A 12072-nucleotide genomic window follows, 5' to 3' on the forward strand; every position below is an offset into this window, starting at 1 on the left:
AGCAGACTTGGTCCAATGAATAGGGCATCCGTCTGCCACATGGGGGGTCCACAGCTCAAACCCTGGGCCTCCTTGACCCATGTGGAGCTGGCCCATGCACAGTACTGATGCATGCAAGGAGTGCTGTGCCATGCAGGGGTGTCCCCCACATAGGGGAGCCCCATGTGCAAGGACTGCACCCAGTAAGGAGAGCCGCCCAGCACAAAAGAAAGTTCAGCCTGCCTGGGAGAGGCGGCCACATATACACACAGTTGACACAGCAAGATGACACAACAAAGAGACACAGATTCCCGGTGGCACTGACAACAACAGAAGTGGACAAAAGAAGAACACACAGCAAATGAACACAGAGAACAGACAAGTGGGGGGGGGGAATGGGAGAGAAATAAATAAAAATAAAAAATCATATAAGAGGTTCCCATATACCCCATCCCCACAACCCCCACTCCTACCATATCAACGACTTCTTTCATTAGTGTGGTACTCTCATTACATTTCATGAATACATTTTGGAGGACTGCTACACAGCACGGGTTATAGTTTACATTGTAGTTTACGCTCTCTCACCCCATTCAGTGGGTTATGGCAGAATATATAATGTCTTGTATCTGTCCCTGCAATGTCATTCAGGACAACTCCAAGACCCAAAAATGCCCCCATATCACACATCTTTTTTCCTCTCCATGCCTTCAGCAACTCCCATGGCCACTGTCTCCACATCAATGGTATAATTTTTTCCATTGCTAAAGTCACAATAATTCTATAGTAGAATACCAGTAAGTCCACTCTAATCCATATTTTATTCCTCTATCCTGAGGACCCTGAAATGGCAATGTTCATTTCATCTCTAAATTGAGATGGGGCTTAGATTCCACAAGGCTGATAGATGGGATTCTCCTGCTTGCACCTGTAGACTCTCTCAATTCCTTGGTGTGGTGGTTGGCCATCCTCACCTCCTTGTTAGTTGACCTGGATAATTCCAACAAACTGGAGAATAGGTGCTGCAACTATGCTAAGGCTCAGGGCTCAGCTGGCACATGGACACTCCAGAGTTTCAAGTCTCCTGGGCCAACCACAGGCTCAGTAAAAGTGACAGAAGGGGAATATGTAGAGAAGTCACATCTGAGTCTGACTCCATCACACTCAGGAGCACGAATTCCAGCACTGAACTACAGAGCCACCTGCCATGACCATAGGACCTGGTGTCTCTGTAGCCCTCAGGAGCACTACATGGGGTTGTATCTGCTTTGGCTAGCTCTGAGATCCTGCTGAGATGTGCATAAGTAGAAACCCTCTGATGACCTCCCGGCTCATTTTGAAGTCTCTTAGCCATATAAACTCATTTGTCTTTACCATTTCCCCCTTTTATTCCAGGTCTTTTTTCTAGTTGCATCACCAGCTGGTGCTTGGTAGTAATCCCTTGGCACCAGGAAGGCTCATCACTGGGAATCATGTCCCACACTGGGGGGAAGGTAATGCATTTATATCCTGAGTTTGGTTTAGAGAGTGGCCACATTCAAGCAACATGGCGGTTCTTAGGAGGTAACTCCTAGGCACCCTGTAGCTCTTGGCCAAGTTGAAATTTCAAGTGCACAGGCTCATAAGCATAGTCATCAGTGTCAAGGGCCAATCATTGGACCATCCTTCTTCACTGGTCTTTGACCTTGCACTTGGGGGACTATTGTTCTATGGAGGAATGCAACAGAGCTCCCCAGGATGGGAACTCAGCACTCTCTCAGTTGTCATCAGAAACTCTACCCACTATGTACCCAATGTACCCAATGTACATCTGAAAATATCTATATTCCATATATGCATGCCCTGGCAAACTCCCTCCCATGATCTGCATGATTGTGCTATGATGGATACAGGCCATGTTAATTATCCCCCAAAATTTATAATAGTGTATAGTCTAAAATGTAAACTATAGTGTAAACCATGATGTAACCAAAAATCTATACAAGAGCACAGTCTAAAATTTAAACAATAATGTAAACTATAATGCAACCATGGTTAGTAGGTATGTTTCAATATTTGTACATCAGTTGTAACAAATGTAACATTCACATGTAAAAAAGTCATTTCTGGGGAAGGAGGAAAAGGGGGAGGATGTTGGGTATATGGGAGTCCCCTATATTTTATATGTGACTTTACTGTGATCTAAAACTTTTTTGAAGACATAATTTTTAAAAAAGATGTAAGACACTGAGGAAGAAATGGAAGAGATTGCCTTGCCACTGCACACACAGGACAATATCTATTACTGTGATGAAAGGCAAAACTTTAAAAAAATTATGATATTTTTCATTTTTAATACTCCAATTTGTTTTTTACTTTATTTTAGTTTTTCTACATTATTATGTGTTTTATTTCTAAACTTTACTGTTTCATTTTCCTATTAATTGAATTTGGCAAGATATTAGACTTCAGTTTTTAAGAAGTTCTGGATCACAGATGGTTTCAACTATGGCAGGAGAGGAGCATTGGTGTGGAGTGTCATTAATGGGGAGTGCATGGGTGGGAGGGAATTCGCTATTGTTTTTTATTCTCAATTTTATTTATTTCTGCTCTAATCTTTGTTATTTCTTTCCTTTCACTTGCTTCTGGAATAGTTTGCTGTTCTTTATCTAGTTTCTCCAGGTGTGCAGTTAGGTCTTTGATTTTAGCTCTTTCTTCCTTTAAATGTAAGCTTTTGGGCTACAAATTACCACCCAGCACAGCCTTCTCTGCATCAAGTTTTCATATGTTGTATTCTCATTTTCTTTCATCTCTTGATATTTAATGATTCCCTTGTAGTTTCTACTTTGGCCCACTGCTAGTTTAAGAGTGTGTTATTTAACGTCCATATATTTGTGGATTTTCCAGTTCACCATCTGTTATTGATTTCCACCCTCATTCAATTATGGTCAGAGAAAATTCTTTGTATAATTTCAATATTTTAAAATTGAGGACTGTTTTTTTAACCCTACATATGATCTCTCCTGGAGAATGACCATGTGCATTTGAGAAGAATGTATATCCTGCTGTTTGGGGATACAATGTTCTGTATATGTCTCTGATGTCTAGTTCATTAACCATTTTATTCAAGTTCTCTTTTTCCTTATTGACCTTCAATCTACATGTTCTATTTATTGATGAGAGTGGTATATTGAAAGCTCCACCAATTATTGCAGAGGTGTCCATAATTCCCTTCAATTTTGCCAGTGTTTGCCTTATGTGTTTCGGGGAACCCTGGCTAGGTGTAAAATTATTCATGATTGTTATTTCCACTTGATGAATTGGTCCTTCAATTAATACATCATGCCCTTCTTTTTCTCTTATAGCAGCTTTTGACTTAAAGTATATTTTGTCCAATACTTGCCTCTTTTTCTTTTACTATTTGCATGGAATATCTTTTTTTTTTTTTTTTTTTTTTTTTTTTTTTTTTTTTTATGAATTTGTCAAAGTTTATTTTTTTTTTTTATTTTTTTTTATTTTTTTATTTTTTATTGACTTTGTAATAATATTACATTAAAAATATATATGTGAGGTCCCATTCAACCCCACCCCCCACCCCCCCTCTCCCCCCCCCCCCAACAACACTCGTTCCCATCATCATGACACATCCATTGGATTTGGTAAGTACATCTTTGGGCACCTCTGCACCTCATATACATTGGTTCACATCATGGCCCATACTCTCCTCTATTCCATCATGTAGGCCCTGTGAGGATTTACAATGTCCAGTGATTACCTCTGAAGCACCATCCAGGGCAGCTCCATGTCCCGAAGACGCCTCCACCTCTCATCTCTTCCTGCCTTTCCCCATACCCTTTGTCCATTATGTCCACTTTTCCCAATCCAATGCCACCTCTTCTATGTGGACACTGGATTGGTTGTGTCCATTGCACCTTTATGTCAAGAGGAGGCTCAGATTCCACCTGGATGCTGGATGCAATCCTCCCATTTTCAGTTGTAATCACTCTAGGCTCCATGGTGTGATGGTTGTCCTTCTTCACCTCCATCTTAGCTGAGTGTGGTAAGTCCAATAAATCAGATTGTAGGTGCTGGAGTCTGTTGAGGCTCAGGATCTGGCTATCACATTGTCAGTCCAGAGATTCAAATCCCCTAAATATATCTTAAACCCCAACATTAACTGCACCTTGCATGGAATATCTTTTTCCAACCTCTCACTTTCAACCTATTTGTGTCCTTGGGTCTAAGGTGAGTCTCTTGTAAAGAGCATATAGTTGGATTATGCTTTTTATCCATTCTGCCACTCTGTGTCTTTTGATTGGGTACTTTAATCCATTATCATTCAGAGTTATTACTGTATAGACAGTACTTGCTTCAGTCATTTTGTCCTTTGTTTTTTATATGTCATATCTGTTATGTCTCCCTTTTCTTTTATTGCAATCACCTCTTAAGTATAGTTGATCTTTTGTGATGTATCCGACTTAATCCTTTTTCATTTCTGTTTCTGTATATTTTAAAATAATTTTTGTAGGTACCTTGGGGTTAATATTACACAACCTAAATATATAACCTACTAATTTGAAAAAATACTGACTTAGTTTCAATAGCTTCACATTTTCTGCTCCCATATCCCTCTGTTTCCCCTATTTATGGTGTTTTTTATTCCACTTTACTCATTGTCAGGAAATACACTTTTTTCTTATTCAATTGTATTCTGACTCTTTTAGGAACTAAAGAGTAGAATTATATATTGAGGATTCAGCACTATTGGGTTCTGCTTTTACACCATTAGTTACACTTAATGACATTCTTCCTTTCTTCACACTATTCCAAAAAACTTTCTCCTGTCTTTTCTTTTCAACCTGCAAAACTCCCTTTACTAATTCTTGTAGGGCAGATCTTCTGTTGACAAAGTCTCTCAGTTTCAGTTTATCTGTGAATATTTTAAACTCTCCCTCATTTTTTCTGGACAGTTTTGCTGGATAAAGAATTCTTGGCTGCCAGTTTTTCTCTTTCAGTACCTTAAATATATCATATTACTGTGTTGTTGCTTCTACAGCTTCTGATGAAAAACTGACACTTGGTCTTATTGAGAATCCCTTGTGTGAGATGAATCACTTTTCTCTTGCTTCCTTTAGAATTCTGTCTTTGTGTTCAACATTTGACATTCTGACAAGTATGTGTATCACTGTAGTTCTATTAGGATTTGTTCTGTTTGGAGTATATTGTGCTTCTTGAACATGTATATCTATATCTTTCATAAGAGTAAAAAGGTTTCAACCATTATTTCCTCAAATATTCTTTCTGCCCTTTTCCCCTTCTCTTCTCTTTCTGGGACATCCATGGCACATATGTTTGTGCTCTTCATGCTGTCACTCAACCCCCTGAGACACTACTCAATTTTCTATTCTTTTCTCTGTTTTTCTAACTGCATGATTTCAATTGTCCTGTCTTTTAGATAGCTGATGTGTTCTTTTACCTGTTCAAATCTGCTGCTGTATGCCTCTAGTGTATTTTTAATCTCTATGATTCAGCTCAATAATTTCTTATACTTTTTTTTATACATTTGAATTCTTCTTTATGCTCACATATTATCTTCTTAATATCCTTTATCTAATTAAGTACATTTTCTTTCATCTTCTTGAATTGGTTTAAGAGATTTGTTTGAACTTTTTGGATTAGTTCTTCTAAATTCAGTGTCTCCCCTGAAGCATTAATTTGTTACCTTGCCTGAGCCATATTTCCTTCTTTCTTAGTATGGACTGTAATTTTTGACTGATACCTAGGCATCTAATTATCTTAATGAGTTAACTCTGAAGGCCAGTTTCTGCCTCTTGTCTAGGGTTTTATTGTTGATTGTTTGTGTGTTAAGATTCTTCTTTGGCACTAGGTTCAACTTATTCAAGACCTTTAGAATAACCCATGTTAAAATAATCAGATACTTCATCTGATTCTTGCCCTGGCTATGTGGTCCAATTTTTAATATGGCACTTTTTTGTGTAATTGTTTCACTTCCAGGAGAAAACTTCCTTTCCTCTGTTCTTTCTCCAGGAATCTTGATCTGTTCTATTTGTTGTTGTTGTTGTTTTATAATTTATGTATCACCTCATAGGTTTATTTATTTATTTATTTATTTATTTATTTATTTATTTATTTATCCCCCCTTGCAGCTTCCTTGCTCTCTGTGTCCATTCACTGCATGCTCTTTCTCTGTCTGCTTGTCTCCCTTTGTTGTGTCATCTTGCTGCATCAATTCTCCATGGCACATGGGCTGTCAGCTTTCCATGGTGCATGGGCCAGCTTGCCTTCACAAGGAGACCAACTCATGGCCTCCCATATGGTAGACAGGAGTCCAATCGATTGAGCCACGGCTGCTTCCCTATTTTATTTGTTTTTGTGCAGAATTTTCTCCCCAGCTGCTATTATTCATTTAAATTCTTTCCCTCACATACTGCCCTATTTTCCTTACTCTTTTCATTTCTGGGACTCCAGTTGTTTACATCAGTAGTTCTTTCTTCAGTTCATGTGTGCTCTATTTAATGTCTTTGGCTATAACATTTATTCCTCTCTCTCTTTCTTCTGAGGATCCATTGTCTATATCATGAATTGCCATCCTCTGACCTCTGGGCATAACTTCAATACTCACTTTCATTGTTTTCATTGCTTTTTCTTCTACTTTGCATTCTAGATCTTTCCAAATGGCTTGGTGACATATAAAACACTAAGAGTCTTTCTGCTATGACAAATATCATACAATGGGTTGAATTAAAGAACAAATTTATTATCTTATAGTTTTGGTGGCTAGAAGTCCAAAATTAAGGTCTCCATAGGCCATATTTTTTTCCTAGAGTCTGTATCATTCTGGTGCTGGTTTGCCTTAGTCCTTGGGGTACTGTGTCTTGCATTTCTGCCTCCATCACCTTGTTTACCTCTTAAGACTTTATCTGACTATGTCCAAATATTCTCTGCCTTATAAGGGCTTTGTTATGGACTAAGGCCCACTCTTTTTCGATTTAGCCTCACCTAAATAAGAACCTCGAGATTATATTCACAAATGAGTTCAAACCTTAAGTAATGATATTTTCAATGGTCCTGTTTACAAAGGGTTCATACCCACAGGAACACGGGTTAAATCAGAACATGTTTTTGGGAGACATGATTCAATCCTGAACACTAAGTTTAGAATCAAACACCAATTATATAGTTTTCTAATGCAATTTAAAGCCATGCACTGCCATTATTGGTTTCCTTATATTTACTTTTATCTCAGGTCACAACTTTTCATTATAGAGAGTTGTAATATCATCCTGTATTTCCACTTTCTCTTCACAGAGAGCTGAAAATGCATGTTGTCAAAATGGTCCAAAATTTTTTTCTAAAATATCTTCTTGTGCATCCTGTGTTTTCTTTCCTCTTTTATGTTACAATCTTTTCATGGGAAAGAAATTTCTTCCTTGCTTATTACCTTTGCTTGAATATATTTCTATCCTTTCCTGATATTTTTGAAAACAAATGTGAAGGATCTCATTGAATTATCTACCATCCACCAGGATATTTCTAGAGTACTCTAGATGACACATGATTTTTAAATTATCAAGTAAGGGATCTAGCAGACCATATGGATCAGATACAGTAGGAAGTCATGGAAGCCTCTGCCTTGTTTTATAATTGCATTTGCTGAAGCTACCTAGCTGAACACCATTTATCTTTATTTTTTATTCTATGAAACTCAACTTCTACTTGAAATAAATTACATGTCTGTCCTGACTTTCCTAGTGATGCTATCCACTCTATCAGGGAGGAATTCTACTATGTCTTGGGAAAAACTTGTTGCTTTTCAGTTTCCTGTTAGACATTACTATTTTTACAAGGTAGACAGCTGATACTTGACTAATAAATGTAATTCTCATGTAGTACTTCCCAAATATATCATGACTTATCTCCATTCTAGTCATCACCTCTCAATGTTTAAGAAGCAGTACAGTTCTGTTGTTCTTCTAATTTTCCATTTCTCTTGTTGTGGCCATTATTGTCTTCATTTAATCTGGTTTTGACTTCTCTAATTCTAGGATAAATATCTCAAAATTTATAGTATCCATATGCCATCTTCTCTACTTTCCTATGCAGATGCAGTAGTTTTTTCTCTTTGTATACTTCTTGGGTTATTGTAAGCAAGGTATTGATAGTTGAGAGAGGAAGAAGGAGGGGTGAGCCATTGTTTTTGCATCTCCAAAATCATTTTACTAAGAATCCTACTTTATTCATCCCTGCATTCTTCTCTGGACCTACTTCAGTCATACCTCTTACTTAGTAAAAAATTAATAAATGTTGGTTGAATGCATAGACAGATACAGAAGACCCATGATCTGGGATGATTTTCCAAGGCCTCACAGACTACATGTACCTTCTGCCCCCTTTGTTAATGTTCTTATTCAAATTCTATTCATGCTTCAAAGCCTGGATTAAACATAATTTTTTTTTTCTGTAAAGTTTTTCTGTTCCCCTAAATTTGAAGTAGATTTTCCCACATTAAATCCTCAAAGTGCTTTTCTCTGTATTCCTTTTACTACTTTCATCTTTGTATTATAATTATTTATGGGACTTTCATATTTCACCTATATCTTTCAACAAGATAAAAATACTTCTTTTTTAAATACAGCAGATTTTGATACCCTCTAGGATCATTATAGGGCTTAAGAATTTCGTTGGACCCATGTCAGCTAAAGGGAGGTGAAGATGGTCAACCACCACACCAGGGAACCAAGAGTGCCTACAACTACAAGCAGGAAAATCACATCCATCAGCCATATGGGATCTAAGCCCCTTCTCAATTTAGAGGTGGAGTGGAATCACCATTCCAGGGTCCACAGGATGGAGGAATAAAATTGGATTAGAGTGGGCTTATAGGTATTCTACTATAAAACTATTGTGACTCTAGCAATGGAAGAAATTGTAGAATTGATGTGGAGAGAGTTGTCACAGTAGTTGCTGATGGCAGGGGGAGAGAAGAAGAGATGTGATGTGAGTCCATTTTTGGGGCTTAGAGTTGTCTTAAATAATATTGTAGGGTCAGATGCTGGGCATTATATATCCTGCCATAACCCAGTAAATGGACTGTGGGGGAGTGTAAACTACAATGTAAACTATAATCCACGTGGTGCAACAGTGCTCCGTAATGTATTCACCAAATGCAATGAATGTGCCACAATGATGAAAGTGGTTGCTGATATGGGAGGAGTGGGGATGGGGTGGGGTGTGGGATATATGGGAACCTCTTTTATTTTTTAATGTAACAATTTTTGTGATTTATGTATTTTTTTAAAAGACAATTTAAAAAATTTAAAAATAAGCTCTATTAATTTAAAACAAAGGAAAAAAAGGAATGAAGCAAGAAAGGCAAGTTTGAATTAGGCCAGAACATAATGTGGATTTCCACCATCCATAAGCATGTTCCAGAAAAGCCAAACATCCCATGAACAATAGGATACATCCAAGCTGTTAGTTTTCTAACATTTCTTAGGTTTAATTCAGTCCTGTAGGTGTGGATTATAAGTAGAACCTTTTGATGCAGTTAAGGTGTGACCCAGGATGGATCTTAATCCTATTTCATTCTTTTATAAGCAGAATGAAACTCAAGCTGAGAGAGAAAGCTATAGGAGGCAAGACGCTGAAATTCAACAGAACCTGGAGGAGAATGGAGAGGCCAGAAGAGGCCACCATGTACATTCCCATGCAACAGAGTAGCCAAGAACAAATACCCCCACAGTGTCAGCCTTAGGGAAGAAAACATTACCTTGATTTGGAATTTCTCTTAACTTCAAAATTATGAGCTAATAAATTTTAATTGTTTAAATCAACCCTTTGCATGGTATTTACTTGAGCACCCAAAGAAACTAAAACAGCAGAGTTTTTTTATATAAAAGGATATGTAGTAAATATTTTAGGCTTCATGGGCCTGACAGTCACTGTTAGAACTACTCACATCTACTATTGTTCCATGAAAGCAGACATGGACAATAAGCAAATGAATGAGTGTGGCTGTGTCCCACAGGCTCTAGTTTACTGATCCCTGTTTTATATCATGAACTTCTCCACCAGAAAAGTGGGCATTGGGCATCAGTTTCTGTTCAGTGTGAACACTCTTTGGACAGACCAGCAAATCACTGTGGAGAAAGGAGGGGCCTCCCATACAACCAACCAGCATTGTAAATCTATAAGTGTAAGAGTCTTCTTCAACCAAAGGAAGAAGGCTTTATCAAAAGTCTAATTGGGACATCAACAAGAAAGTTTATAATTCCAATCAGATCTTATCAAACTTTGTGAGAGAAGTGACCTATTTCTCAATATCAGTATAGAAATATCTCATAAAACAAACTCTAAAAAATTCAGTAGCAAGCACCACTCTGTGGAATATAAGAGATCCCATCTGTGATTTTTCCCTAGCAAACACAGATTCCAGCTAAAGCAGCTGTTCGCAGAATCTTATGGCAGCTAACTGCAAACTGACCTACTTCTTCCTAATTCAGCTCTGTAAATTGTGTGATTCGAACAAACCCTTTATGTGACAGGTTTCTTTTTCAGATTCTGCAACCTGGCTGCTTTTTCATTATTGCCAACTTTGAAATTTGCCTTTATAGTTTCCCAGGTTTTATGGTAACTTCTAAAGAAAAAATAAGCAATTGATATAAAATGGTCACAGGCAGACTACAGTTGGGGTTTTTCTTAGTTCCCATCACACCCATCCAGTCATCTTGATGTCACTCACAAGTTCTAGTACAGTATCTCCCATATAGTAGCTCCTTGAAAAATATTAGTGCAGTGAATACATACATGCATGAGTTAGGGATGAAAAAGAATAAGGAGAACAGACTGGGAAATCATAAGCAGCAGAGAATAAAACTTTCCTTTACTTCTCAGGTTGATTAGCTTCATTCATTGATTCATTCATTGATTCATTCACTCATTCTTTCATTCATTCACTCATTGATAACTTTTTTTGTACCAGGTACTCAAGTAAGCATCTTCCCATCCTCAAATCAAGCACACAGGATCTGCTGGATAAACACCAGGGGTAATTTCATAAAGTCCTTTTGTAGGAGCTAGATTCTTAAACTCAAGAAAAAATTTTTAAATCTAATATGACTCTGACTTGTGGCATAACTATTAACATACAATGTCCTCTCTGAATTTTCCTTAGAACAGGGTTACCACGGACCTCATAGCAGTTTGTTTATGAAAATCAGGGTGTCCATGAATGTAGATAGCAAAATCTGACATTTTTTTCACTAACTTCTGAAATCTAGCATATCTTCAAATGTGAATATAAGCAACAAATCACAGTACTATCAGGGTATTAATGACTTTGTCAACAAAAAAGAAATCACAAATATTGTCATGTTGTCTTACAATTGTTACAAATATATAAAAATATTATTTAATAAACCTTACTTTGGAGTTAGAGTAGTTATTAGACCCACTCCTGGATCTTGATATTTAATGTCTTCATTAAAAACACATATTACCATATAACAGATTTGGGTTCCTTTTTCTATTTTGATAACTATATTTCAGTATAATTGGGTTTTTTTTCATATTTTATTTTATGTGTTTTAAAATGTTAGAGAAGGAATATACTCATTTCACCTAACTCTCAAAGGGGCCCATGGCACGCAAAAAATGTTTAGGAATGTCTGCCTTAGAATCATATGATATTTTGCTATACGAATCTTGAAGCATGAAATGTAGACGAACCCATTATAATCTTCCTTAGATTTACATTGACTAGAGAATGATTATAATTAGTATTTGTATTGGTTTGAATGGCTTTTGAGCTCTTTCAACTCTCAGATAGTGTATTAGTCAGCCAAAGGGGTGCTGATAAAATTTTCAGAAATCTCTTGACTTTTATAAAAGGTATTTATTTGGGGTAGGAGCTTACAGTCACATAGTTACTTCCCTCACCAAAGTCTGTTGCCACTTACTGGTGCAGGATGGTTTCTGATGTCTGGAAGGGTCCAGTCTTCCTCTTCCTCTTCCTCTTAAGGTTCTGTCATCCCAGCTTCTTCCAGGATCAGCTGTAAACTGGAATAAGTCTCATCTCTCTCCCAGGGCCATTTC

This window comes from Dasypus novemcinctus, chromosome 23 (genome assembly GCF_030445035.2).
Source record: "Dasypus novemcinctus isolate mDasNov1 chromosome 23, mDasNov1.1.hap2, whole genome shotgun sequence".
Lineage (NCBI taxonomy): Eukaryota > Metazoa > Chordata > Mammalia > Cingulata > Dasypodidae > Dasypus > Dasypus novemcinctus.